At 46.0% G+C, this 27,931-nt stretch overlaps 3 long non-coding RNA genes across 6 annotated transcripts; 2 read left to right on the forward strand and 1 right to left on the reverse strand.

Moving 5' to 3' along the window:
* The first annotated feature begins 81 nt into the window (after positions 1-81).
* LOC135303539 (uncharacterized) lies at positions 82-11,375 on the forward strand. The gene is made up of 3 exons (XR_010365009.1): positions 82-1,632; positions 10,224-10,331; positions 11,117-11,375. It is a non-coding gene; the product is annotated as an uncharacterized LOC135303539 (long non-coding RNA).
* On the reverse strand, positions 7,857-15,653 carry LOC135303536 (uncharacterized). Its single transcript, XR_010365001.1, has 3 exons — positions 14,336-15,653; positions 10,867-11,035; positions 7,857-8,082 (listed from the first exon to the last, which is right to left on the reverse strand). It is a non-coding gene; the product is annotated as an uncharacterized LOC135303536 (long non-coding RNA).
* On the forward strand, positions 14,101-27,931 carry LOC135303527 (uncharacterized). 4 transcript variants are annotated; one of them, XR_010364997.1, is made up of 6 exons: positions 14,101-14,385; positions 14,558-14,758; positions 16,911-17,328; positions 20,473-22,699; positions 23,829-24,828; positions 26,055-27,931. It is a non-coding gene; the product is annotated as an uncharacterized LOC135303527 (long non-coding RNA). The 4 variants fall into 4 exon arrangements; XR_010364998.1 differs by having other exon boundaries at positions 16,911-17,071; positions 17,144-17,328; positions 20,473-24,828; XR_010364999.1 differs by having other exon boundaries at positions 16,911-17,055; positions 17,144-17,328; positions 20,473-24,828.

Raw genomic sequence — 27,931 nt, forward strand, 5'->3', positions numbered from 1 at the left:
TACTCTGCCTGGGAATCAAGGGGCAGGGAGGAGTCCCAGGGGTACCCAGATGCCCCACTGATGCCTCCACCACTTGAAACCTGAGACAGCTTCAATACGTGCAGCCACACCCTGGTGTGGGGACCCAGGGTGTTTTTCAATGGTTAGAAATAATGAAAGCTGCTGCTCCTGTGAGTCACTCAAATTCCCACCGTGTACTCTTGCTAAGTGATTTCACCTCTGCTTCCCTGTGCTCCTCAGCACTGTGCCTACTCATGCTGCTGAAGTTCATTTTTGATCTCGCACCTTCATTTAAGCCTTTTTCTGTTTGTCTGGAGCTGCAGGTTTAGCAGAAGGATCTGTGTTTACTTTCAGCTGGGTGAAATATTTATGCCTGGCATCTTGTTTGCAGGAGTAGTGGGGTAGGTGATTTCCCAAGTGGGATCTTCATCACACAGAGTAGGAAACTTTTGTTTTTCCCTTCCTCTTGTGATGGTGTTTTCCAAAACTGTTAATGCAAAGCAGGGCTGGGCAGTAGCTACAAAATATGGATGCAGATCTAGATTCTGAAGTCACAGGGTTTTGCCTGATTCCCCAAAACACTGAGGGCATATCTGTGGTGGATGCTACCTTACCTTGCCAGGGATCAAACTGAAAATATGCAGAGCTGGAAGCCCAGTGTATGGACCATTAATGGTTGAGTTAGTAGGTGTTAGCCATGTACATATTGTCCTTTTCTATGGCTGAAGCACAAAAAGTTGTAGTGTTTGTTTCTTCCTTTTTCCAGGTCTCACCAGGTCCAACCCAAAGGAGATGAGCGGGTTTGAGCTATGTTTGCACTGTCTGGCCAGGAAGAGAGGACTCATCTCTGCCACAAAGCTCTCAGTGTGGTTTGTGCTGAAGTGGGATCCCACATCTGGGATCTACCCAAGAGCTACATCATACTGTCTTAGAGATAGGAAGGCTTCACAAAGGGAAGACTTTGAATCAGGAGTCCGCTGTGCATTGCAACATTTATCGCTGTGATTCACGTACCTCCAGTGTTACTGCAAATCCAGGCAAAGTGTGAAATGATTCTCTTCTCTTATCTTTGAGGAAATGCAACGTGCTCCAACCACGCTGACTCTGAAAGTCAGTTCTACCCTGCTTTGAGCCACAGAAATTGTCAGGATTTTTGAAAAAGCTCAACAAACCTCAACACCACAATCTAGCCAATTAATTTTGAAGTGCTTTGGGAACAACTCGGGTTTTTTTCTTTTCATCTTATTCAGTTCCATAGAAACCCTTGGAGTTCTGCAGGTACATACCAAGTTATGAAGGAGCTGGAGGCACTAAGAGAGAGAGAGCTGGAACATGATTAACAACTGTCAAATTACAGGGAACACTTTAAAATCCCTTAAACCTCTCCCCTCCCCTACTTCATCCTGGCAACTAGGACATGAGCCTTTGGCTAGGCTGTCTTTCCCTGAGGCAGTCCCTTCACTTGAGGGAGGAGATAATCTGAAACCACAGGCAAGGGGTTCAAAAACGTCATGACAAAATCCAATGACATGGAAAAAAAGAAGAGAGACTGGGTGAGCTGTAGCACAGAGGATCATGTGTATGCCATCACCAGTCTTCAGACTTTCATCATAACCACAGCTTGACTGCCAGGTAAACCACCTGCTTTTGTATTCACAATTGCAAAATGTCTCTGCAGCAGCTCTAGCAATTGCTCAGAGAGGAAAGAAATTCTTTTATTGCATCCTTAGTATAGCAGGTGTTTTTACAAATTAAAGAAAGAAAGAGATTAATTCTGCATTTTATTTTGGCCCTTTGCTATATCCCTGCTCTGTGTCTGAAATGTTTTCTTCACCAAAGAAGGAGAAGCAGAGGCAGTCAACTTCTTTACAGACAGTGTTTTTAGGTTTATCAATGTTAAGGTTGTTTTCTTGTACACATTTCAGTACTGTTTTCTGGTTTAGATAGCATGGGATACTTTGTTGCCCTGCTGTCTTTAGCAGAAAAACTTAAGCAGTTTGTTTCTCACTCCTGTTTGCCATGGAGGCCTCAATCCCAGAGAAAACTGTAGAAGAAACTCAGTTAATCAAAGGTTAAACAAAATGAATAAAGTTTGTATGATGCCCTGAAGGTTATTAGACTCAAGGTCTGAGCAGCTGCCAAGGGGAGTGAGTTCCAGGGCAGGAGCATTCATCTGAGAAATTCCAGTTGCTGGATGTGGAGGGGTTGAACCTGGGAGCTGCAGGCGCCTCCCAGCTGAGCTCGGCTGCCATGGCTGCATGTGGGTAGGACCCCTGTCCCCTCCCACACTCCTGGTCCAGACAGAAATTGATGGGAGGGCCTGCTCCACTCTGTGGGAGGGCAACAGGGGCTTGCCAATTGTTCCAGATGCCTGGCTGCTTTCATTACCAGTATGGAGGGAGCAAGGAGCTCTAAAATCACAAAGAGAGGCAATTCCTAGGTGTCAGGGCTGATAAAAGGGCTCATGGAGCTACAAGACAAGTCTGGAAGTGGCACAGAGTCAAGGGATGCAGCAAGCAGTGCAGTGTGACCAGTGGTCAGCTTTGTCTCCTCTGAGCTGCTCTCTACCCACACATCCTCCCTATCAGAGTGACGCTCTGGAATGGCAGCTGGTTTATATTCCTCTTCAGTCCAACTTGGAGGAAGAATTGAAATCACAGGGCATCCATGCAAGATGGAAACAGACAGGCAAAGTGTTGTGATGTCCTTTCAACTTCCAAGTGTCTTCCTAGTGGCTCTTTCTGTGATACAGAAGAATTTTGACTAAATGAAGTCATTAAGTGTAAACTGTAAAAGCAAAGATAGAGATGTATCTGGGTACATTTGCACTCTTATTCATGATTGTTAAGCAGCATGTTAAACCTTCTTATACATCAGTTTGTGTATCTGTGCAGCAGTCTTGATGTTTTATTCCTCATTTGTGCCATAATTGCAGTAGTCTTCATGCCAAGGTAGACACTGATCTTACTGCATGTCAGAATCACAAAATATATGAGAGAGCTGGAATAATAAGAATGTGTGTTTTCTGAAAAAGTAGAAGGTTTCTGGAGGAGGAGTTTTCCCAAAGGGAGCTAAGTTTACAGATCTAACTCATTCAGGCCTCTTTCCTTCTGAAGTTGATGCACACATGCACAAACACACAGGCTCCAGTATCTATTTCATGGACACATTCTTCCCATCTCACTGTGTAAAGGTCTTGAAAGCAATAGCTACTGGCAGTACCCCAATTCAACATATCTAATAGGTCCTTCCCAGTTTCAAAATCACTAAGGACACACATGGCCAAATGAAAGCAGGGCTTAAACTACCTTGCTGTCAGAAGCAATGGAACTAGCTGCCTGTCCTTGTAGGCTTGATTTGTGGGTTCTTTGTTTTTGTAGTCTTGGTTTGCTGACTGCATCTCAAGAACTGTGTTGCTAGAGCAACTTAGTTAATCTAACTCCTGGAAGTAACTCCAACTCCAACTGTTGAATGCAGGACTTTTCAAAATCTAATAATACACTGCAGTGGGTTTTCTTTGTTTCCCAAATTTTATGGATTAATATGTTCCAGGTGGAAGGAAAAAGAATAAAATTAAATATTTGTAAACTACCTCTGACTCAGTGGATCTGCTCAGATTTAGGAGGGCATGGCCTGCCTACATACTTAGAGAAGATATTTTGGATGAGCATAAAATGGCCTTACTCTACTGATTTAAACACAGCATTTCCAATTTACATCACCTCAGTGTTTGAACCTGATGTTACATTTGCAGACATTTAACCAAGAAGGGACACTGCCTCTCTTCAGCTCCACATTTGACCGTTTCAGTGTTTGCATGTGATTGTGTGTGTACAGAGATGTGGAAGTACATGTATGATCACAAAATAGCTATGCTTTGCCATGTTTTCCTGTCTGCTTGTGTGGGAAATCTTAGTGCCAGTAACTATCAGAGAAAACTTTTTGATGCAAACAACCGCTGGAGAAAAAAAAATTCCCCCAAAGTGGTCCTTGTGGTTTGCACCTGGTCAGGACACTGTGAATCTCCAGGCTAACTGGAACAGAGTTCCTTACTGGCTGACATGCATTTCCCAGGCCTAAATTTGTGTTGGAGGAGGTTTTTTTTTTATTTTGTTGGTAAGTTTGTTTTTTATGTTGCTGTCCCTCCTTGCAATTGTCACACTGCTGCTCATACTTCCCATCCTAGAGGAACTCTGTCCAGTCTTTATCTTAGTGGTTTGTATTCCTGTGGTCAGCACAACAGTTCAGGCTTATTCTTTTCAACAAAATTAATTATTGTTAGGTTATCTGGGACTTTGACTCAGAGACTGTATTCCACTAATAAGCATAATTTTGAAGAGCTTGTACTTAAAAAGAGTTGTTATCTACTGCTTACTGGCAGGTTTTGAATCTTACATCCCTGTTGAGATTGATTTCCTTTACATGCCTAATTACTGATGACACAGTTAGATATAGGCTAAAGAGATATCTTGCAACTGGAAAAAAAAAAAGGAAGAAAAAAAGCTTTAAGCCAAGTTCTCTTTGACTTAAACAGAAGGAGGCTTCATTTTATTTCATTTAGTAAAGTCACCATGGAAGGGTCCTCCCCCAAGAACTCTCAGCAATATGAGGAGTGTGTACAAAACAAGTCCAGACATCAAACAGGGCAACTCCCAAAATGTCTCTGCATTTGTAAACATGCATCACATCTGCTCAGCTTGGCTGTGAGTATGAAACATAAAACTTGGGATATCTGTCTTATTAATTTAAATGGATGCTAATTCAGGCTGTGGCTTGAGGAGATGAAGGATGCAGCTGCAGCTGGCTTGAAAAAATGTTTCAAGAAAAAAAAAAAAGAGACCCTGAAAAATTAAATATGTTTTTATTAAAATAAAAGGGGATCAGTTGCCTGATCTGATTTGTAGTGTACCCCTAGGTAGGCCATTTGGAAGAACTGCCTAAGCACTGCTGACACTGTTGTTAACCTTTTGCTGGGATCAAACAACAATCTTAGATCCAAAGGATGTTCACTGATGATGAAAACATGGAGTGAAAGAGAAAAGCTTCTGTGGCATTGAGATATGTTTCTTTAATCCATAGCATGTGTGAAAATGGGGGGGGAGCCTTTATTGGGAGGTATATTGGAGCTTTATAACCACCACAACCATGGACTGGGCTGCTTCAGGAGGTGCACTTTTCCAAACACCAGTAGAAAAGCTTGCAGTGAGAATGGACACATAGGAGTTTGTATGGATGTAGAGTGGCACAGCTTATCCTTCAGTTAGAAATATTTATGTAAGTATAAACAAATATTTTTTTTAAAAATCCATAAATAAATAAAAATATTATAGGAATATATTTTACTTAGTCAGTAAAGTTTTATACCAATATAGGTGCCTGTGCAACAGGGATAGTACTCTTAGAGACTACATAAACTAAACCAATACATATTTGATGCATACTTATATATGCATAATTATATTTGATAGATAATTATAACATGGAGAGTGTATGGAGATCAAGCCTGAGATGTGGTGCAAAGTGAGTGGCCCAAGGTGACCTTCATTCATGGTAATGCACTATATGAGGCTCCTGGTTTAAATGTTACCATAATATTGTAGTCACTACACTCCTGGCTTTGGACATGTTGGTCCAAAGTTGCTGGAAGAATGTTTTGGATGCAGTTGCTGGACGAATGTTTTGCCCTACCCCTCCTCTGCAAGTTACATCTCAAAGATTTTACTGGCAGAGCTGCTGATCTGACTTGTCTCATGCAGCTCTGCTAAAATATCTACCTGCACATCTGACTGTGAAGAAGGTGTCTGTCCATAGCCACGGGCTTTTGACTTGAGGCAAATGTACTGAGTACAAGAATGAGGTGATCAAGACTGCTCTGCGCTCCCAAGAGTTTGGCGATCTGGAATTTATTTACAAATTCATTGAATCCATAAATACAAGCACAGTTATCATGCCATCATTGGACTACTTTCACACACTGGTTAGTGTAAATATTGTCTCTCTTCCCTCATGTCAATATCTAGTCAGATGCACCAGCCAGGCACACTCTTTTCCATGCAAAATGGTCTTTGTAGAAAGAATTTACACAATTTTTGATGGAGAGACAGCAAATCTGTCACTAGTTAAACATGGAAAACGCTATTTTGGGAGTACTGCAACCTCCTGGAAAATGTTGGGCTTCACACTGCAGATGCCAAATGCCATGTAGTGTGAACTCTGTGTGGATGTTGGTGGGGAAGAAAAGGGAAAGTAAGGCATGTCCTAACACAGAAAGTGAAATCTGCTTCTTAAGGGTGCAAAAATGCCTTGACCTTTTGCCTTTGGCAAAACCTCACTTTATACGTGTTCTGTGGCCTGTGTTACTTGGCCATGTCCCAGGCTCACCTCTAAAATGTCTATTATTTCAGCAATGGGGTGTGTGCAAGTGTCCTGATTATTCATGTGACAGCAGTACCCAGAGCCTTTAGCCAGGACTGTAGCCCTTCGTGTTAGGCACAGAGGAAGTACACTGGCAGTCTCACTCTGAACATCTCCTGGTCTAGAAAGACTGGCAAAGAGGAGGAAAGGAAAGAGAAGCAGCAGAAAAAAATCATCCAGGGTTGCACAGTGTGGAAACAAGGCAGCAGAGTTCCTGCTAATGGGTGGTTGCTGCTTCCTTGCCTTCTCAGCACCCAGTGTTGTGTCACTTAATGCAGCAGAAAATAACTTTTGGGTCATGTCTAGGCACCGGGCTTTTGCAATGCAGCTCTACTGACTTTTTTCGTGCTGTGACAACCTAAGAGCATTTCTCATCCTGTATGACTGCTGTGCCCTGCTGCCAGAGTGACTGTCCTGATGCCTGAGTGACAAACAGGTACGTGTACCCATGTAGAAGTTTTTCTAGGGCAAAGTTCAGCCTCCAAGTTTCAAACTGCTTGTATGCAGCAGATCATTGCTGCTGCTGGAGTGGGGCCTCGAGTACCTGGACCTCTGATGCCACAGCCTCCATCTTACACTTTGGGTAAAAAAGTGCTCTGTGAAGGATACATCGTGTTGTTAACACAACTGGTTTCCCAAGGGAGATCTGTGCAAGAGGTTATTTTTTGTTCTTTGATTTTTCCCTAATTCACAGAAATGTCTGATGTTCTCCAGAGTCCAATAGACTTTATCCACGTTGCTAATGATTATTTCTATTCAATCTCCTTAATAGGACTGAGGGAGCGGTGACTGGTCACCCCTCTGCAATGTCACTCATGATCCCTCCTGGACCTTTTGAGTGACTAGGCTGGTAGGAAATGACAACAGAGTGCTGATGAGATTAGCACCTCTTGCTCTTCATAGTGTAAAAAATCCCAGGACTAACCCATTCTTCAAGCTCCTCAGTGACTAATAGTTGTTTTATCATACTTTCAATTAGAAAGCACTTATCAGCAATCTTTGCTAGCTCACTGCATGAATTGACCTGTCATTCACTGTCTCAGCCTTGGAACTGGTAATTAAGTTTAGCAAGCTGCCTCAGTAGCTCCAGTTGAGATAGGTGGTATGTTTCCATGTGAATAGGCAGACATTTTGGGGTTTCCTTCTCAATAGAAAAGGGCTTTGAGAAAAGTGGAGAAGGGTCCCAGGAGATGCCCGTGCCAAGTACTTGCAATTTGAAAGTCTCACAAGTGGAGCACAATGAGTGGCACGGAGCAGCTCCACCATGGCTGGAGGTGGGCTCCAGAAGGGTAGCAGTAGGGCCAACCTGACTATCTATGGCCCAGGGAGAGGAGCAGCTTTGTTTGGAGTTGGCCACCATAAGCTGGGACCAGCACAAAATGTTCCCTAGCTGAGCACCTGTTTCATCCCTGAACTTTCCAAACTGCATGTTTATGGAACAATAAAGGAGATTTTCACTTTATTCTCAATGTTGAGATATGTCAGCCTTGAAGTCTGGGCACAGATACAAAGTTCTGAAGTCGAGGTACCTCTTTGTTGTTGAGCAAGGGGTAAAGCAAAGCAGTTGCAGTGAAGTCATGTGTGATGAAATCCAGGGATCAAGTACACTGACACAGGTCCTGCATCTTCTCTGGTACAGTTCTCCTCAGTGCCGGCAGAGGACATGCCCTATTGACAGTGTAAACAACAACAACAAGCGTAAGCCAGCCTCCTGCTGGAGGAGGTTTCTTAAGGGGGCTGACCCTATGGAGAAGTGACTGAACTGCAATGGCACGGTGTGATATGGCATGCTAACCAGAGGGAAATGCTAGCGATGTCACAGGTATTGCTGACATTGAGGCTACACGCCTGTTGTTATCTCCTGGCCTGTCCAGGTATCATTTTCAGATAAGAGGAAATTTGCAGATAGCTTATGCTAAAGCTGTACTGCTGGTAAAGGAGCTTTGCCCCTCATCTGGATCTGTGGCTGACAATAGGGGCTGATTTTCAGTAGCTAGCCCACTGTTTTTTAAAGCAAAACTTTACTCTGAAAAAACAGACATCTTAAAAAAACCCACACAACCCTCTTCACAACTGCCAAGGGGTGCAGAAATGCCAGGGTCCCCATTACTCACTCCAAAATCAGGTTCAAGTTGCCTGGCTTTGGGTTTTGGAGGAAATGCACAATGTGCGGGGTTCACTGAACCTCACAGAAGATTTGGATTTGAATTTTCCTGGAGCTGCCCAAAAATATTCCTTACTCTGTTTTACCACAGGAAACATCCTAAGGGGATTTTTCTGCTTCTTCTTTTCCCCCTCCTTTCACTACACCAGTTTCGTCTCCCTGCTGTCTTAAGGAGACCACCTACAACTTGAGGAAATAAAGACCTCTGTGAAAAAATACAGGAAAACCTGATATTTAAGGGTCAGCTCCCCACAATATTTATCTAGTTGTCTGAGCTGGTCCAACCACAAAATGGGGGGAAAAAAATCACTATCATGTGGTGGCTGGGAGGGTAACCTCTGTTAAAAAACAACAACAAAAACAAAATGCAGCAGCGTAAAATTGATGGGAAAAGTGCCAAGTAGAGGAAAGGAAAAGGACTGATATTTATGAGGTATAGTAAATAATAGCACTAGGACATAGTGCTTGGTGAGGATAAAACAGCAAATATCTTTAATTTTGCAGCAGATAGATGGGATTTTGTCTACTATAATTTATTTAAGAGGTTTCTCTGTGATTATAGGGGAAAAAAGTGGTACTGAATATGAATTTAAAATTTAAAAAAAAAGGCAAAAAAATACTCTTTCTTCCCTGAAACCACCCAGAGGTTTTTTACAGCACTCTGCACCCTGAAGATCATGTGCCTTAACTTCAGACCTGAAAAGCAGAGAAGGAAAGAAACACTTACAATTTGGAGCAAAGGCCGCCTTTCCTCACTGAGGCACTAAGCAGGGATGTAAATTACAGGGTATCTGTTTCAGAGCCCTTTCAGTATACAGCTCCTCTAAGAGCTCCAGAGTAAGATAATCCTCTGGAGATCAGAGGCAGCGTGCTATTAGCGGGAGCTCATAGGTTACATTTAGTGGTGCCTGGGGTACCTTTATGCTGAAGTGTTAGTGTCAGCTCGAAAGCACATAATCTTTCTCTTGAGCCTAATTATTCATTCATTGCACATGCAACAGAATATTCAAATGTGTTTAATTAGTCGAAAGACTGTGCTTTAAACCCACAAAAGCAAGGCAGGAAGGAATAAGGATGAAAAGTCAAATAGCCTCTTTTATCTTATTGCATCTCTGACTATCTGGGAGTCCCCAAGCACCAATGTAAAAGATAATGTAAAAATATTTAAATATAAACCCATAGCTGAATGTGCTAGAGCCACAGCATACCCCTGTGTTTGTCTTATGCTTAATGACCAGTTGAATGGCTTCTGATTTACACCAGTTCATACAGAAAGGGAAAAGTGTACAGTTTGTGTCCATTCGCCCCCTCTGTTGGATCACCTGTAACATTGGTGATGTGGGCAAAATACCTTCTCTTGTTTGCAAAAGAAGCTTGTTACCTGCTTTAAAAAGGCCTTATTTACATTTTATCATTAAAGTGTATCAAGTAAAGTTCTCAAGGATTTCCATTAAGTTTGGTTAATAGTGCAAATAGAGGGTTATATTTAATTATAAACTGTAAAGGCTTCGCCCTTGACAACAATGTCATAATTTTATCTTTTCATCTGAAGTACCTTGTTTTTTCTTGGTTTTTGGTGTGGTAAGTTAACTGGATTCTGCAGGTGTTTTCTGAAATCTAATGGTGACATAATTGTTATATAAAGTTGCAGCAGCTAAGTTTTCACCATGGAACCTGTGGCTAAAGGAGAGATCCAGCAAGAAGGAGAATGAAGGCTTGTGCTTCTGCCAGTTCACTCGCTACTTAGCCCTGGGTGAGTGCTTCTGGCTCAGATTTTTAGGAGTGGTCACTCTGCCCCCAAGCCCATTCATGTGACATTATTTTATGCTCACTGCTGAGTGTCAGCAGCCCCAAAGGACACATCTCTGGACAGGCATTGGCCTGGAGATCCAGGCATCTCCTTCCAGGGGAACCGAGTGCCCTGGCCATGCTCTGGGTCAGCCCAGCTTCACGAAGCTTTGACTCTGTTTATCCCCACTCAAGTAGTATAATATCTTTATCTTAGAGACATTTTGGGTGGAAGGGACACCTTCAAAGTAGGGCCATCTTCCATGTAAAATCAGCTTATTCCTGGGCCAGGACAGGGGCCTTAAGATACGGATTTTCCCAAGGTGTGGTCTATGGTATGTGATTTAGTGCAAAGACAGTGCAAGAGTGAAAGGAAAAAAACAAATAATGAAGTGAGCTGAAAATCCAGCTCCTAGAATTAGAGGAGTTAAGGGCACTCGGTCCTGCCTTAACAGAGTTCAGACAATTAAAACAAGCCATTACTATTGAGGATTAATTACCTGAGCTGGGATGGGTGATAATGAGTGCGCTTCAGTGGGTTGTGACCATGAAGATGCTGTACCCATGACCTGTCTTTGAGAAGCTGCAGACTTTCCCCAGAGAACGGGTGTCAGAATAAATCTGCTTAGTATTCCCAAGTATGAAGGTTTCATCCCGGAAAGACAGGACCTTAATGAAAGCACAGTAGAAAATAGCCATTTCATTCTAACCCATATCATACAATATAGTGATTGTCTTATTTCCTTCTAGGCTGGGAGCATGGTGCCATATGCAGAGCATGAAGCAGGATACAGTGAATTTATTTCTTTAGCACTTTTGAACACCACCATGTCTGTGTATGCAGTGTGTGGGATTTGTCATGCAAACACCAATGTTGTTTTAGATACCCTTAAATAGGCTTTGAAAGGGATCTCAAAGAATACAAGATACTGAAGAACTGACTGACACTTTCTGTGTACGGCACAGGACCGTGAGACACAGCTCCTGAACTGTGAGCACTTGCTCTTGCTACAGGCACTAACTGAGGGAAGCCTAGGTGGCCATACCTCCCTGCTCTCCTCCCAGCTCTGCAAATAAATGCTAGGTAAGTTTTGGCAGTCTTTTGCACTCTGGTGCAAGTAAATCTCCTCCTGTGCTGACTCTAATAGAGAAGATCTGTTTGAGCCACATTTTCTTCCTTCTTCCCCCTCTGCAACCCCTGTCATTTGGAGATGTAGCTGGGGAGCAGAGCTCATGCCAGTGTGTCTACTGAAGAGCAGGTTGGCCTGTTTGGATTCTTTTTCATGAGGGTGTAATGACCAAGCTATGGAAAAGGTGTTGTTCAGAGGGCTGGAGCCATTGTGGCATGGCTGGTAAGAATACTGAGGAGGAGGTGGTGAGGCTGCAGTTGTAACTGTAAGCACAACCTCTGGCCATAAATTTGATATTTTCTCCTCCTAAAACACCATCTGCTTGCTACTGTTTATATTCCATGCCAACCCTCACACATTCAGGCAAGTCTGTGCTACAGGGACACCTGTGGTCACAGCTCCTCCCTGAAGTCATCTTTGCAGCTTTGGGAGGAAGGTGACCTCCCTTTTCGGAGTACTTCAGCCTGAACTAACAGAAAACTGCCTGTGGTTGTGGGCACATTACTTTGTTTATGCCACTTATCTGTTACCTAAAGATGGAGGTTTTGAAGACACTTTAAAGTGCTGGGGGGTTTTTTGTTTGTTTTGTTTTTGGGGGTTTTTTTGGTTGTTTTTTTCCTTTCAGCTGCTAATCTTACAGTGTCAGGAGCCTGCACTCATGAGAAAGTTGCACCAACTTACCTCAAGGGGCTTTAACTTTAGTTAGAACAACATGGGATGAATTATGTATGTGAAGGGTAGGTAGGAAGGCTCTGCAGAAGGATCTGGACAACACTGGAAGCAAAGTGTGACCTTGCAGCTTCCCACTGTGCTCTTTCACTTCACTTTTCTGGTCAGTCACGAGAGCTCAAGCAGAAGGCAGCCAGCTCTCCCCATCTCCCATCACCCTTGCACAGCTACTGCTGTGTGTGCCACTGCAGGGCAGCCACCCCTGGCATAAGGTTTGCTCCCCAACAGACTCGTGTGAGCATTGGTGGGACTCCAGGCTGTGGATCCCACACGGCATGGGCTAGGTGGATGACTCACAAAAGCTGGGATTGTGCCCTGTCAGCAAGCAGCAAATTGAGCAGTGATGCTGCCAGTCCTCTGCAGGGTAAAGTGAGCCTCCCCAAGGCAGCCCTTTGTCCCTTGGAGGGAAGATGAGGAGGAGGTGTAAATCACAGCCGGGTTTCCACATGGTAACCTGAAGGCCTTTACCTCTGCATGGTGTTTCACAAACAGCATGGGGGGCCGAGAGATGACTTTTGTGCTTTTTCTGATTTTCCCACTCAGTGTGGCTCGGTCCCTAATGAAAATCAGCAGGCAGCAGATTTCTTGGGTCACCACCACTCCGTGAGACAAAGTGAGAGAAAAAACAAACAGGGAAATATGGACTGGTGGGTTTTGCCTTGCTCATCCTTAAGGCCTGTGTGCAGATGAGAAGTGCCAAAGGTCAAAAGGCCATTGACTTCATCTTCTTCCCCTTAATTTTTATATCTGCTGTTAATGAATGGGATGGGTCCAGCCTGTGGATGCCTGTATCCCACTGCTCTTTTCAGGATGCTTCCCAGTGTTTTTGCTGGGGTGAGGACAGGGGCTTCCTATGGGAATTCAGCTCACAGGGCCCATTACCACCTCTGGCACCATTAGTGTGCTGAGGGATGAGTGAGGAGACTCTTGCAAGGAGGAGCGCTCAAAGCTTGCAACTGCAAAATTCCAAAAGCAAAACAGTGGAAAACTGGCTGGATAAATGTGGAAAGCTCTTGGAAATAAACAGCCCACAGAGGCACAGCCAACCTTTTTGAAACTGGTTTAAAGCCATCGGTTGCTGAGTCCTCCTCCATGTGGGCTGAGCCTGAGGGGAAGGCTGGCACTGAGGTGTGCAGGGGGCACAGCGGGTCTCTCTCCCGGCCTCCTGGGACTATAATGCGGAGAAGAGAAGCCAGCTGGCAGCGCTGGAGGCCAAAAGCCTCCTTTCCCAGGGGCTGGAGCAAAGTTGAGGGCATTGAGCAAGATGCAGGGCTGAGTCTGGTGTCCCGCAATGGTGGCAGGGGAGGGTGGGGGCATGGCAGGGCTGTGGGAGTTGTTGTCCTTGTCCTGCATCCATCTGCCCCGCAACGCTTTTAAAGTGCTAACATGTTTTATGACGCCACGCAAGTGAAACGAAATAGTGGCTCCTGGCTCCTCGTAACTTGTGTAAATTCCAGATGTGACAATCCTTTTACTGGCAAATGGAGATGTTTATCCCTGTGCTCTCCTCGAGCTGAATTAGCTCCCACTAGGAAGAGCTCGCTGAAAATGTGCCTGCCTGGCTACTAAACAGCTGCGTAATTGTCCCTCTGCCCCTTCCCGGAGCTGCACATAAAAAGTGCAATCCAAATTCCTGGGCAAACCAGGCAGGGCCCTGGAGAGCACTTCCCACCCCCCTTCAGGAATTGAACGTCATGCCTAAAGGATAATGCAGGATTAGGGCAAGGGGAAAACGAGTGGCTTAAACAGATCCCAAGTGCAGCGAGGCTCAGCAAAATGTGCCCTTATTCCCAGCCACAAGTCTCTAGCTTTTTTTTTTCCTTTCTTTTTTTCTTTTTTAAAAATAAAATTTGTTATTATTGCAAGGGGAAGGAGGAAAGGGCCTCCAGATTGTGAAACAGGCGGAAGAGGAACAATGTTAGTTCCCTGAAAGCCCCCGGCCCAGGCCACAAGGCCGCCCTGCCCTCTGCCACATGGCAGCCTACATGGGAAACCCTTCCCGGCCCTTCCCTGCCTGTCCTCCCCCACCTCCTCCTCCTCCTCCTCTCCCGGAACACACAGGCACTAGTTATTAGGGATTAGGTGGAACAGATGCATGTAAGATGCTTACTGCCTTTTCCAGACACAAGGCCACTTTCCAATCAGCTCAGAGGAAACAGGGTAATTAGATGGAGTCGCGGTCAGGGAGTGGGGGGGAATTAGCCTCTTACTCAACCAGAGCCTGCAAGGCCACCTCTTCCCCCCACCACACACTCCCTCCTTTCCCCTCCTCCCCATTCCTCTGCCCACTTTGTCGTTTCAAAGCTTTTTATTTGTTCTTTCCCTTTTCCAGGAGGCAGCTGATGCCGGCCGGCTGGCTGCCAAGCAGGTCAGGCCTCTGCAGCTGAAACTGCCCGAGATTCCAGAGCGGGATGATGAATCAGCTGCGTCCTTTAGGGCACATCCTCTCTTGGACGTGCCGCTGGGATGTCGTGTCTCTCCGCCGCTTCCCCGTGGTGAGAGTGTGCTCAGAGCTGCTGGCTGATGACACTGGGTGGGTTGATGAGTTTGGTTTAACTCTTCCTCCTCCCCCTCATAAACCGGCTTCGCCTCCTGGTGAAGTTATTGCTCCTTAAGCTGACGATAGCAGCTCTAGATGTCTCAGCGGAGGAGAAGTGCCGGGCTTTGAAGGAAATGATGCCTTGTTTGCATTTGCCTTCTTTTAAAAGCACATTAAGACAGCTTTGGCTTGAGTGCCCTGAAGGCAGGAGTTCTGAGTAAGGACAGGCTGGTTTTCACTGTGTCCACCCCTGCTCCCAAAAAAAGCCTTGACTCTTGGGCTTGCTGAGTGCAGCTGCTGCAGACCGGAGGCTGCTGTGCCCGGGCTGCCTCATGCCTGATGACTCTCACGGCATAAGAGATTTTCCTTTTCCAACCTTTAAAAGTTCTTGGGTGTGTTTACACTTCAGTGCTTGTTCATCCCTGAGGAGATTTTGCTGGGTAAAGTCCTCCAAATGTGGAGGGCTGTCCTGTCACTGTTATGCACTGAAACAAGGTAATGGTTATCAGGCACTGGGGATGGTGATTAAGAAGCTGACTGTTGTATTTATTACCATCTCCTCCCACAAGCTCCTGCCTTGCTTGTTTGCCTTCTGAGGCCTGACTGTACTGCTGTTTGTTGGGAGAGCACTGCTCTTTTCCAAGATGTTTGGTTTTAAAACCATCAGAATGTCCCCAGGGTGTTTGGAAGGGGATGTGCTGTGTCACGAAAGAGTGTTCCCCATGGAAGGATTTTTTCCAAGTGACAGGTCAGTTGGGCAGTAAACATGCAAAGGAGGATCACCATTACAAATGTAAAAGAGCAGAGAAGAGCTGACCCCAACTCTGAGGCAAAGAAACGAGAGAGTGTCTGGACTTCCCTAAATGCAGGTGCTGCTCCTCACTCTTGGTACCCTTTTGAACATCATGTAGATAATTTTCTGAGATTGACATTAACCTCTTTTCATAAGCATGCACAAGCACCAAATGTTAAAACACACTTCAGGGCTGGATGGAAAATTTCTGACTATGGTTTGCTGTCAGGAAATGCTGGTTCAGCAGAAGGAAAAAGATGTCAACTTCAACAGTAAAAAAAATATCAGAAATAAACAAAAAAATATGATACCAATGACAAAACTCTCCTGGGGGCTTTTTGAAGCAGTGAGGTTTATTTTTCAGTGCCCTGTTTTTATTGTTCATTGACATGTGGGATAAATACAGCCAGAGCAGAGGCTGCACCATCTTTTTCGCTGTGGTTTTGCTCAGTATATTGTGGGTAACAGCTTCTGCATACCCAACACATCCTTCCCAGTGCCTACCTGCAATAACACAGGTACAAACAGTGCAGGTAAAGCAGGAGGAACTTCTTCTGACGTACCATCTTTCTTAAGGGAGAGCAAAGTGCCTCTGTGAAGCACAAAACTCCCGTGGAGGCATGCTGGGATCTGTCTTGGAGGTGGATTATCTCCTTCACACCTGCACTCCTGGCCATGGGGGTTAACTGGTGACCTAGTAAAACCATTGGCTCTCCTCAGATCTTGACATACTCCTTATTTATGTAGCTGCAGCTACTTATGTCTGGTAATTCTAAAAATGGCATTCTTCCTGAGCACCCAAGTCCTCACAGGAGTACAAAATTAAATATGCAGGGCAGAAACAAGACATGGAAGAATAACCCTGTGTTGCATGGGAAGTGTGTGTAATTTTGGTTACTGCTCTGCTTTTTTTTTTGTCTGCTAAATACATGAGATTGACAAGTAAATAGACAAAAATATATATGTTGAAGCAAAAAAAGCTAAGAAAAGCAGTATTTTAGTGAAGTTCTGAAAACAGCTAACCAAATAAATCTCCCCAAATACAGAGCTTGGCTAGCCAGGGTGGCTGTTTGGTTCAGGACCTTCCCAATTAGCATTATAAACATACCAAAGTGCTATGCATGTTTTAGAGTAAATCACCTAAATAGATTATTATTGTTGGATAGCAATTAAAATGATTGAGTAGTCTAATCTATGTCCTGGTGTAGCGCCAAGTATCAGACTCTGATTTATGCATTTCCCCCTCCTCCCCATGCTACTTCTGAAATGGGACAGCGTGGGAAGCCTGGCAGCATGTGGGACAGAACTCCTCTCAGCACTATCAGGCCACTTGTTCCTTGAATTCCCCTCCAGGAAGTGGGATGGTGAGAGGAGAAGAGACTTGGCTCTTCCTATCCATGCTGATGAATGGAGCCAGGCTTTCTTTGGGCTGCAAGTGAATTCACCGGGCCAGATGCTCAGGCCAAGCCCCAGGGCTGGTTGTTCCTAGGAAGGAAAGGTAGAAGATTCCCAAGGTAGTCTTTTTTTGTTTCTTTATTTTGTGTTATAGTGAAGTTCCTGTCTCAAAAGTGATGCTTGTATTTTAGTCTCCTTTTTCAGTGCTGCCCCCTAAGCCAGAGGATACAAGAAGGGAGCGTCATTTTTATGACAACAAGGATGCATCCTTTGCAATTGTGACTCCCTTTGTCTGGAATGTGGGATGCTGTGGCTGTCCTGCTGTGTTTTCTGTCTTTTCTGGGACAGCTGAAGTGAGTACCACAGTAACAGACAGGTTAGTGATGGATGGGCTGGCAGAACCAACATATTTTACAGAGGTTAATAAGAGTTTTGTAGCTGTTATTTATTACCAGGACAGGGAACGCCTACATGTGCCCCTATCTCTTATTGCAGCAGTAACGCTTGTCTTGAAAACCAGCTCATCAGCTTTCCCCCAGGCACTCGTCTGCTTTTCCCCTCCTTACAGTTTCTCCAGGCCATGCTGCCCATTTAGCATTTCCCTGAACTACAAGGGACAGACTGAGTGTCTGGGAATGTACACACAATTCATATGACCCAAAACAGCCTGCATTTTTTCCGCCCCTTGTTACTGGATCACTCAGGTGTTCTTGCTTTGAATCTCCCTCTTTGTTACCTACCACGCCATTCGTGGCTGGGAGGTCATCGGGACAGGGGCAGTTTGACACAGCATGCACAGCACAGAGGAGCAGTCTGACCTGCTCGCAGCTCCACGCGCTGCTGCTCTAGTGACAGCGGTGATTTGTCATGCCTGCTATTGGAAGAAGAAAGTAACTGTTTGCAGTAAGCCACATACTAATCAGGAGCTTTTGGGGACCTTTTCCTGTTTGTTTTCCTCTCCGAGTGACTCGCCTCTGAGTGGGACACTTTGCAGCCCTGAGCCTATGTCAGCCCTGCCGGGGTCTGGCATTTGTCAGTCACTCCAAAGATGGGAGCTCAACTGAGAGGTTTTCCCAGCTGCCAAACATTGTTCCTACTATGGGAGGCTTTTGGTCCCAACCTTACAGAAGCTGTTAGTGCTCTGGCTGCTGGGCAATGCTTCTGCCAGCCCGGGGGTGAAAAAGGAAAGACAGAGTTGTTCAAGTCTCTGGCCAGATAACACCCGGATTTCACCACCACGTGATGCAGCTGTTTAGCAGCTTGTGCATGCAGACGCTGTTGAAAACCAAAGGGGCATGGGAGAAAAGGAAGAAATGTTTTGTTTCTCCTCTCCCCTCCTCTGCCTGTTTTTGTCCTGCTGCTGTTCTCCTGCCCTGCTCCTCAGCTATTTGGCAGAATCGCTGCCATTGCAAATGTACGTGACTAATCTGTTACTTGAGGAAATTCACAGGCATGAATGACCTAGGCAGTCAAGGAGCTGATGGGATCCTGTGCTGGGAGGAGTGTTTTGGGAATTTTGGGGGTTTGGTGAGCTTTTTTTTCTCTTTCCCCCAGAGGGTTGCTCCCTCTGTTAACTGATGGGAGAGATACCCATCGGAGTGGTAGATGCATGGATAGGGTCTCTGTTAAAGAGGTGGCCACCCTCTTCCCAGCCCCAGGGGCAGATGTGCTGCACCAGGACTGCACGTCCCCCTTCCTCCCCAGCCACGTGGATGCCGTTCCCTTGTGGTGGCACGGTGCCATCAGCCACAGCGTGCTCACCAGAGTGCAGAGGCTCTGGAAGGTCTGGGTGTGAGATTAGGGCAGATCCTTACTCATTCATCTCCCAACCAGCTCAGGCAGACACCCGAGGCCGTGGGACCGGAATGCTCTGACCTGAATACAGCCAGGCACTGTCCCTCCAAGGCCGGTCCTCGCCTCCCTCCACCACTTTGCTTTGCTCCATTTCAGCTGTGCATCCTTAAATGATTCAGGGGCTCCGGGCCAAAGGGCTCTTTGCCCCGCTGGGCTGATCCTGAGGAGAAACGGTGATGTGCCAGGAGGTCTGGGAGGCGAATGTCATTTCATCACTGTTCTCCCGGGAGAGGTAGAGGGATCCAGCATGGGAACAACGGGGGTGGGGGGGCAGGGGTTAATGAGGAGAAATGGGATAAATTAAAGAAGGGAAAATGTAGGCCAAGTATTTGGAGAAAACATATGTTTAAATGCTGTCAAGCCAAGAATTATTCTCTCAAAAAAATAAGTAAATTCCAGAGAATGACTAAATTATTGGACACATCTCCTAACTAGGTACCTTGAAAATGTGTTGAATCAGGCTGTTGGTGTGAATTACTAGCCCAGCTCTGGAAAATATACCCTAGGGAGCACCAGCTTTCCTGGTTTTCCACTGATCTTAATGCCAAAGTGAAATCTCCTGAGGCAAAGGGACATTAACTAACTTACAGTGCCATCTAGCCCCATCTAAGACATAAGACGTCTATGAGTGGTTGCTAATTTTGTTCCTGTAACCGGGAGGCTGAGTCACTTCAGCTCTAACCCACCTCCTAGGTCATGTGCTTGTGGATATAAGTGTATCTTGGAGTACATCCGTGCATGCACTGGGATGTATTTTTAAAAACCTGTCCATGAGCCATAAATGTAAATGCCTGACCGGGAGCCATCCCAGCTGGACAAATCTTATGTGTTTTCATGGTCACTCGAGGTGGGGAAGGCAGCTCAGTGTTGCTTAGGCCTGGCTGGCACTTCCCATTGATAAGACCTTGCTTTGGATGGCTCAGGGTTTTGCCAGCCTGCAGGTGCTTGAGCTGGGAGTGTTGGGTGCTGGGTGCTTGCTGCAGGCTGTTTGTAGGGACTTCTCCCCAGAGCAGTGTTTGTAACAGCTCCCAGTGCTCAGAGCACAGGTTTCCACTCTCTGAGGGTAACAAAAGGCAAATACGAAAGCAACAGTGCTGCTGCTCATCTTGTGAAACACACTGGAGGCAGAGGGTGGTGGCTCCAGCTCCTGCTGCCCACACTGTGCTGTGATTGCACCCCTACACCTCCCACTGCACCCACCACAGACACATCATCCCCTGAGAGATGAGACATGGGGTGAACTTTGGTGGGAGTGAACCTATCAAAGGCCACAGAATGGAAAAAGATGCCTTGGGCTCCCTGGTACGAGGGTTCAAGGCTCTCTGAAGTCTATGAGAGTCCTAAAATTGCTGTTTTAGCTCTTTGGGCCTCTGCTTTTTATGCTTGTGGGCTCCAGAGGGATTCAGGGGTTGTTGCTGGGGCCCATGGGTTTGGTGCAGTATTTTTGTTTTGAGTCTGCAAAGCTGATGCCAGCCTTTCTCTTGTGCCTTACAAGATACTAACACAGGGAAGCTGGCCAGACTGCCAAAGGTAGCAAAGTAACCTTTTTCTACGGAGGAAAACACCCATTATCCTAACTGGGCTTGGATTACCAGTAGTTTTTTGCACTTTCTGCTTTATGTTTCTTTTTTTTTCTTTCCTTGTGTGCATGCGGTAATGTCCGTAGCCAGACATATGCTCATGGCCTGGAATGAAGTCGACTGCAATTACATCCTGAGGGAGTCACTCAACGGGGGTTTGTGGAGGCAGGACGCAGGCTCTGGTGGAGCTGCACATGTGCTGTTGGACCTCCAACTGCACTCGCTCTGCCTTCAGCTTTGTGGGAGCGAGGAGCAGCAGGCTCAGAAATACAGCCAGTCTGGTGCACATCTGGAGGCAGTAATTGGAGGTAAAGTGTGCACCTTCTGTTCTCGATTCAATGAGGTGTTTTCCTGCATTAGTGATTTCAGCGCATCAGCACCAAAATTCATCCTTTTAAACACACTTGCTCCCCATCTCCCATGCTCTGTGCTGGTCTGAACCTTCTTCAAGCATTAAGGTGTTGGGAGCTGGGTTGCAGGGTCAGGCCTCTCTCCTGTAAGGCTCCTTGTGCTTTACTTCCTTTATCTCCAAGAGCAGCCAGAAGCACATGCTGTGGCAACATAATCATTTAATCCAGGCTGGTGAAACCTGTTCTCCAGATGAACAACTGACAGATCGTTTGCTCTGTAGCTCTGCATATGAATGCAATGTTTGTTGGGGTGGATGGATGCCGGTGCCAGTTTTCCACTCCAGTTTCCAACAAAACCAAGCAGCAGCCTGACCGTGAATCTGCTTCCAGCTCCTTCCTCTGCTCCCTGCAACATCCTTGCTGCAGCCACATTAGTGCTGGGGCTCTCCCTCCCTGGCTGCTGGTGTGGATGCAGTAGGTCCACAGATTCCTGGCAGGAGGACGCAGCCCTCAGAGGAGTGCAGCAGGCCTGTGGCGCCCGGGATAGGAACGTGTTTGCCTGGGGAGGCAGGTGATACCTGAAAGGGTGCAGCCAAAACTAACAAAGGTGTGTTCAGAGATAGATACAGTTTGATCTTTAGCCTCTGATACAAACCTTGCCTTGGCTGGGGAAGGGTGTAACAGCCTGGCGGATTGCTGGTGATTCCAGCAGTGGGTTGGAGTGAGGACATGTGCTGCTGCCTCCCTTGCAACTGCTGTGAGTTAGCAGGGACAAGGGAGAGGTGCACCCCCTGTTTTAGGCCTCTGAAGTCCACAGGTCTGAATGTCAGATATGAGGAGATGGTGCTCTTATAGTCTCATGTGCAGTAATGGAGTTACAGAGTGCCTTGGGTTGGAAGGGACCTTAAAGTTCATCAAGGTCCAGGCCCCCCTGCCATGGGCAGGGACACCTTCCACTAGACCAGGAGTGGAGCATCTGCAACTTGTCTGAACAACCTGTTCCAGTGTCTCACCACACTCACAGCAAAGAATTTCTTCCTAGTATCTAATCTAAATCTACTTTCAGTTTAAAGTCATTACCTCTTGTCCCATCACGACATGCTCTTGTCAAAAGAGCAGAGCCAGTGGTTCATTGCACATTGTGCAAATGCATGTGCTTATGTAGGTTTTCTGAGTGCCCAGAAAATCTGTCATCTCCTAAGTGCTGGAGGTACTTCTGGTGAGCAGCCTGTCCTGCTCTGCTGCGGTCCTTGTTTGCTGCTTCTCTGGTTTCAGGGTCCATCCCTTCCAGATTTTGTAATGCAAGCAGCAGCTGACACTCTCACGGCCCAGCTGATGGCTTGGTGGTGGCACGAAACCAGAGAGGGCTGTGGTGTGCACTGGTGGCAGCCACTGCTCTGACAAACAGCATTAGAAACTTACCAGGTGAATATGCATTGCTTTTGCTGATGTATTCTTTATTTTTGGCTTAAGGAGCAAACTGAGTGCTGAGACTTTACCAGGGCCAGTTTAAGCCTCTTGAACTGCCTGATCTGCTTGCAGTGCCTCTGAGGATGGAGAGCTGAAAGAAGCTGCTTGCACTCAGATTGCAATCCAGATGACTTTTTTGAGAAGAGCATGTGTTAAATGTTTTTGGGGCCAGCACTGTGAGGTTGGCCCAACCTCCAGAAACACTTTCCAAAACTTGTTGTTCAGAATAGTGTGCTCTAAATATGCACTGCTTCCCCCCTGCACTAGCTGGTCTGACCTACTGTCACCATACAACAGGGTTTTTCTTTCAGCTCAGAAGAGATTCATATTAAGATCAGTATTACTTGCACAGTGAAACAGCTCCTTTTTCTTCCTTGTTCCCTGTTACACACCTCCAATGCCTGTCTCTGTGCTAGATGAGAGCCTGTGGGGAGTTCAGGGAGTGCAGGTCTGGGCCGTGTATCACCCTGTCACCAGGACCAAGCTGGGAGAGGTCAGTACATGTGCACAGCTCGGAGCAATGTGTGCTGTGCTTGGGAAGGGGGTGGGGGATGGGAGGTTTGAAACCCTCACTGGTATTTTATCTTCAGTTTAGCATGGCTCAGGTTTGTCAGCAAAACACCATGGTCCTGAAATGTCAAGCCTGAGGCAGAACTGGGAAAAGAACAACTTAGAACTCCTGGGTTTCTGTCTAGGGCTTTGGACACAGCTTCAGCCAAAGGTTCCCCCTTCCTGAAAGGAGAGGGATGTCAAAGTGTAATGTTTACATCAGTTGTGTGAAGTCCACTCAGATCTATTCAACCCCCTGCCTCTGCATAACTTTTTTTGGCAAGCATTAACTAATAAGGAAGGGAGTAAATCTTGCTTGAAGTTATTTTTCTTCCTGCTCCTGTGTCCCACCCCCAGGCACCCCATGGCAGGTGCTACAGAGGCGAAAACCAGAGCTCCTGCAGAGACAGATTAGCAGCACACAAAATGATCTCTCTCGTCCTTGTGCACCCCAGAGCCCGGAAACTCCCCCATCTCTCCAGCCTTGCAGCCCAGCTGTCCCAAACCCCAGACAGCAGGGATGGATAACAGCAGGCTGCTCTCTGTGCTGCAGCCCAGGCGATGGGGAAGATAATGGGAATCATTTCTTGGTACAAGTACAAGCATGAATCCTCTGAAGAAATACTAAATCTAGTTGCGGTGGGGAAAAAAAGAAAAATAAAGCAAATGCACACACTTGCACACACACAACCTCGACCTCACGTAACGTTGAAGGGTTTGGTTCTGACTTTTTTTCTCAGCTGCTGGTCCTTGAACTCCTCCCAGTGTGGCTCCACCGCTGGAGCAACAGCTGGCGTGCTGAGGTGCAGTGCAGGGCTGCCAGCTCTCCTCACTGCAGATCAAGCCTTGCACTCTGTTACTGGGGGATTTCCTTGAAGCCCTCATGCCTCTTTGCCAGAGCGCTCGGATTGTGTGAGAATTGTGCCTTTTGACGGAAGAAAAAGGGGTGTGGGGGGAAAGCTAATTAAGAAAATGTTTTTAGCACTACACTCAGGATTGTGTAGGAAAATTAACAAATAGGAAATGCGTGTGACCTACAGTGAGTAAAATAATAATCTTTTTGCCCTGAGCAGGGCTGTATGAGCTGTTTGGATGACACGTGATGGAGCAGGGGTGTGGAAGAAAATGGAGCCCTGCTCAGTGCTGCAGGCCTTTTGCCACTGCAACTGAAAGAGTAAAAACTTATTTTGCCACTCTGGATGCTAACTCATGGTAGGTAATTGCTTTAGCTATGGCAAACGAAGCCCAAGGAAGGGTCCATCACAGATTAACTCCTAAGACTTAGGGTGTTTTGCTAAGCGAGGTGCCAGACCTGTCTGTGGAAATCTTGTTCTTGAATTATTATTCCTTTTAAATCTTAGACTGTGCCTGCAAAGATGAAGTGTTTCCTAGCCTCACTTTTCAGTATTGCTATTCTTTCCATCCTCTATTGCTTCCACAGTGGGTACAGAGACATGAGCTTTCAATACCTGCAAATTTCCATCTGGTTTGTTAGCAGCACTCCTCATTAAGGGGATTATAAAAAATTGGAGATGCTACAGGTAAGCACCCAAACAGTAATCCTGGCTTCCACAATAAGGCAGTGTGTTTTGTGTGGTTAGAGCAGCAGGAACAGGACTCATGAGTGACAGAGCAAAAAATCAGTGATTTCTGTTTGGCAGGAGATACTTAAAAACTTTGTCAAGTTAGGCAAGTATCTCCATTGTGGTCTCTGACTCACAATTCAAGTATGCTGGGAACATTTGAGGGGGCTGGGTCAGTTCTTTAAGCAGTGGGAAAACAAGGCTTTAATGCATCACGGCATAACTTTGGGTCTGTGCTCTACTGTTCTGCCTTTCTTTGAGGAAACTGGTGTGGCTGGTGGTGGGGAGAGGGAGGTGTTGTGAAACCACACATCCACACACACTCACATGTGATTTTAATCCCTCCTAACAGTGTTTCAGACTCATTTGACTGTGGTGGCTGAGCTGAGCCACTTATCACTTGCCCTCCTGAAGGTGAACAGAGGACAAGACTGTGTGATGGGGCTGGTGGCAACTCGGTTTCATCCTCTGCAGCAGCAGCCTGGCTGAGGTATGCAGTGCAGAGGAGCTTGTGGCGGGGCTCACCAGCCCCTTCCAGCTATTCACTACCACTCTGTGGGCACAAGAGTGTCACAAACTGGCCAATGAAAGCAGGCTTGCAGCTCTGGTGTGTGGTCATTGTGGTGGCAAAAAGCAGCCGGGTTGTTCTGGTGAATCAGGCTGTGAGGGTAGGAAGGCTTGCCAGCAGCTGGGCTCTCCTGCTTCCTTCCACTGCTGCAGATAACGCCGTGCAGCCTCCCGGGGAGGGAGGTGCATTTGTGCCTTTACCAGAGGTGTTTTCTGTTGATATGGTGTGTTCCTGCACATGGAGGGGAAGGCAGATATGGCCAGACATCCTCTCCCAGATCCTGTTGCGTGGGTGAGAGTGGCTGCTGGTGGTGGGGTTGCTCCTTTGTGCTCCTCTGGCTGGAGGCAAGCACCCATTTGGGGATGCTTCCTGGAAAATACAATTGTACAGTGAGCAATTGCTTTCTGTCCATGGATTTGCACCTCCTGCTCCCGGGATGGGCTGGAAGGAGAAGCAGGAAATGGTGCTGGAAAAGTATGGCCAAAAATGGTCAAACCAGGTAAGGAGCAGCCATATGGCAGATGAGCTGCTGGCTCCGTAACTAAGCCAAGTGCTCGGGATGCAAGAGGCTTGGCTGTGCTCAGTTGAGAGCCTGGCTTCCTGTGTGTTCCTCCCTGCTATGATTCTGACCAGAAATTCCATTTTTGACCTGAAAAACCTTCCAGATGAAAATTTAATTATAAAAGTGATGTATTCCCACAAGAAACTTCAGTGTCAGCAAATAAGCACTTTTTTGTAAAAAACTATTTTATTCACACACACAAAAACCTGGCTCCCACTGATTCCATGCTAGAGCATTACCCTGGTAAAAACTCTGATGATTTGTTTAATAAAAATGACTAGGGTTTGCAATTAGCATCCATGAGGCATACAAGTTGAAAGAACTGACACCGGTCCTGAAGTCCTCTTGCACAGGATAAATTTTCTTGGCAAGTAATTAAATCATGACCTATGCTATATCTGTGATTTATAAAAGGTTTCTGGCAGTGGAGAAGTGGGATGAATCAATCATGGGAGTGTTAACCCAGATAACAAGATTTTCTTTCCTTTGGTGCAACAAATTCCTTGCCTTTTGCAGAGCAAAGGTGCAAGCGTTTTCCTCCAGACGATATGACTTGTAACAGGGACTTTGTAAATATTTTCCTTAGGTAAAGGTCTTTGCTCGTGGTTGTTATTGGTTCCATATTTACTTGGGATCTTTGCATGCAGAGGATGGCTTTTGGCTTGTGAAGAGGAACTTCTCCGAGGCTGGACCGTTTCCCCTCATGGGAAGCCTCTCCAAGATTGCGTGTACTGCTCAGAAAGGCTGCTAGGGGCAAGGTGCTTTTCTGCATCTAACAGAACATTCTGAAAGCTCATTAATAAAAGCCAGATAAAATAAAGCTTGCAAAGTCAACATGTTGAAGAAGATATGCCGTTCTGGGAAACAAGTGGAGAGGAGGTGTGTATTTATGTGGACAAAAGAAGCCCAAACTGTAAACCATAATATATCTGTGAGCTCATTAATGTGTCTGATGCTGACTAATTCCAGGAGTGTTCCTGCTGCCCAGCAGCAAAAGTGCAAATAAGTGGACAGCTGTGATTTAGTGCCAAATATTTGAACACATCGTGACAATTCAGGCCACCCACTCTTTTAAGTGAATACAACTTCTGGAGAATAATTTCAAACTGGGCTGAAGTGCAGAGCAGCCACTTTCATGTGCATCTCAGCCAAATGGCCCTCAAGTATTTGGGGCCAAACTTTGCCTTCTGTTACACCCCGGGGGTGCTCATTCACTCCAGGGTTTGCACTATGTAGCTGAGGGGCAGAGCTGACTCTTGATGCTAATCTGACTTTTTCTAGCTCAGTAAGTACAATTTCACATGTAAATGTAAATGTGGAACAGATCTGGACTCGATTAGCTCCTGAATCCTTGACAAAAAGCCATAATTGTTTATCCAGATGATGTTTCTTTCTCTCTCTTTTATTTTCTCTACACTTTAAACCCAAGTTTTTAATGGGCTTGTGAAATAAATACATGAGTGTAGATTAGAGTGGTATCAAAGGTATGAGGGAAGCCCTTCCCTTCTCCTCAGCAGGACTAAATGATCACTTGGTGCACACTTCAGTTGTGCTCTCCAGAGCCTTGGGCAGGGGTGGCTGCGGATCTGACTGACGGTGGGAGGGAGGGTATTTCCAAGACAACACTTAGCCCGGGGCTCTCATTACAGATGTGAAGGACCTGTGATATATATCTTTTTTTTTTTTTTCCTGGTAGGCAGTGAAATCTGTGCTAGTGGCTATATCTGGGGCACAGGGTTGTTGGGGGAGGAGAAAAGCAAGGGAATATGGAAAAAAAAATGTATTTATCAGGGTAATCTAGTTTAGGAGCACAAGTACTAAAACATTTTAATCACAGTCATACGGCTGTGTGTCACTTCAGGGCAGAATTAAGGCTATTTGTATTCCTTGGTAGCACACTGCCACACTTCAACAAGTTTGAATTTATTTTAAGCATAACTTTAACTCTGAATTCCCTGGGTTTGTAATGTCTGGTCTGGAAATAAATGCAACCTCTTTATATTGTACTTTACTCTTAAAATAGGCTTTCTACTTTAGTTCCATTTCTGTTGGCTCGGCAAGAGCATGGGCTGTCATTTCCTGCCCTGCTGGGCTTGCTGTTTAAATGGAGAGGGCGGTGTATCTGAATAAAGGAACAGAGCAGTAAAAGCTGGGATGGGAGAGGGATGGCACTCCCGGGGCAGCTGTGCCACAGCTCAGTTATTGCTTTAACTGCCCATGCCTGACTATCTCCTGCATGAATGTGTGGCTACCTTTGGCACAGACATGCTTTCCTTGGGGGTAGAAGGAGCTCATAAGGGGTCAAAGTTTCAAATTTGGTTTCATGCTGAGGAAGTGACATGATGATCTCAGCTCCTAATAAGGCCACTGGAATTGTGGGATGATGTTCAGCTCACACCAGGTTGCTTGTGAGCTTGGCTGACACTTTTGGAGCTGTGTGCTGTAGGTCTTCATGTGCCACAA

The sequence above is a fragment of the Passer domesticus genome, chromosome 1 (genome assembly GCF_036417665.1).
Source record: "Passer domesticus isolate bPasDom1 chromosome 1, bPasDom1.hap1, whole genome shotgun sequence".
In the NCBI taxonomy this organism is placed as follows: domain Eukaryota; kingdom Metazoa; phylum Chordata; class Aves; order Passeriformes; family Passeridae; genus Passer; species Passer domesticus.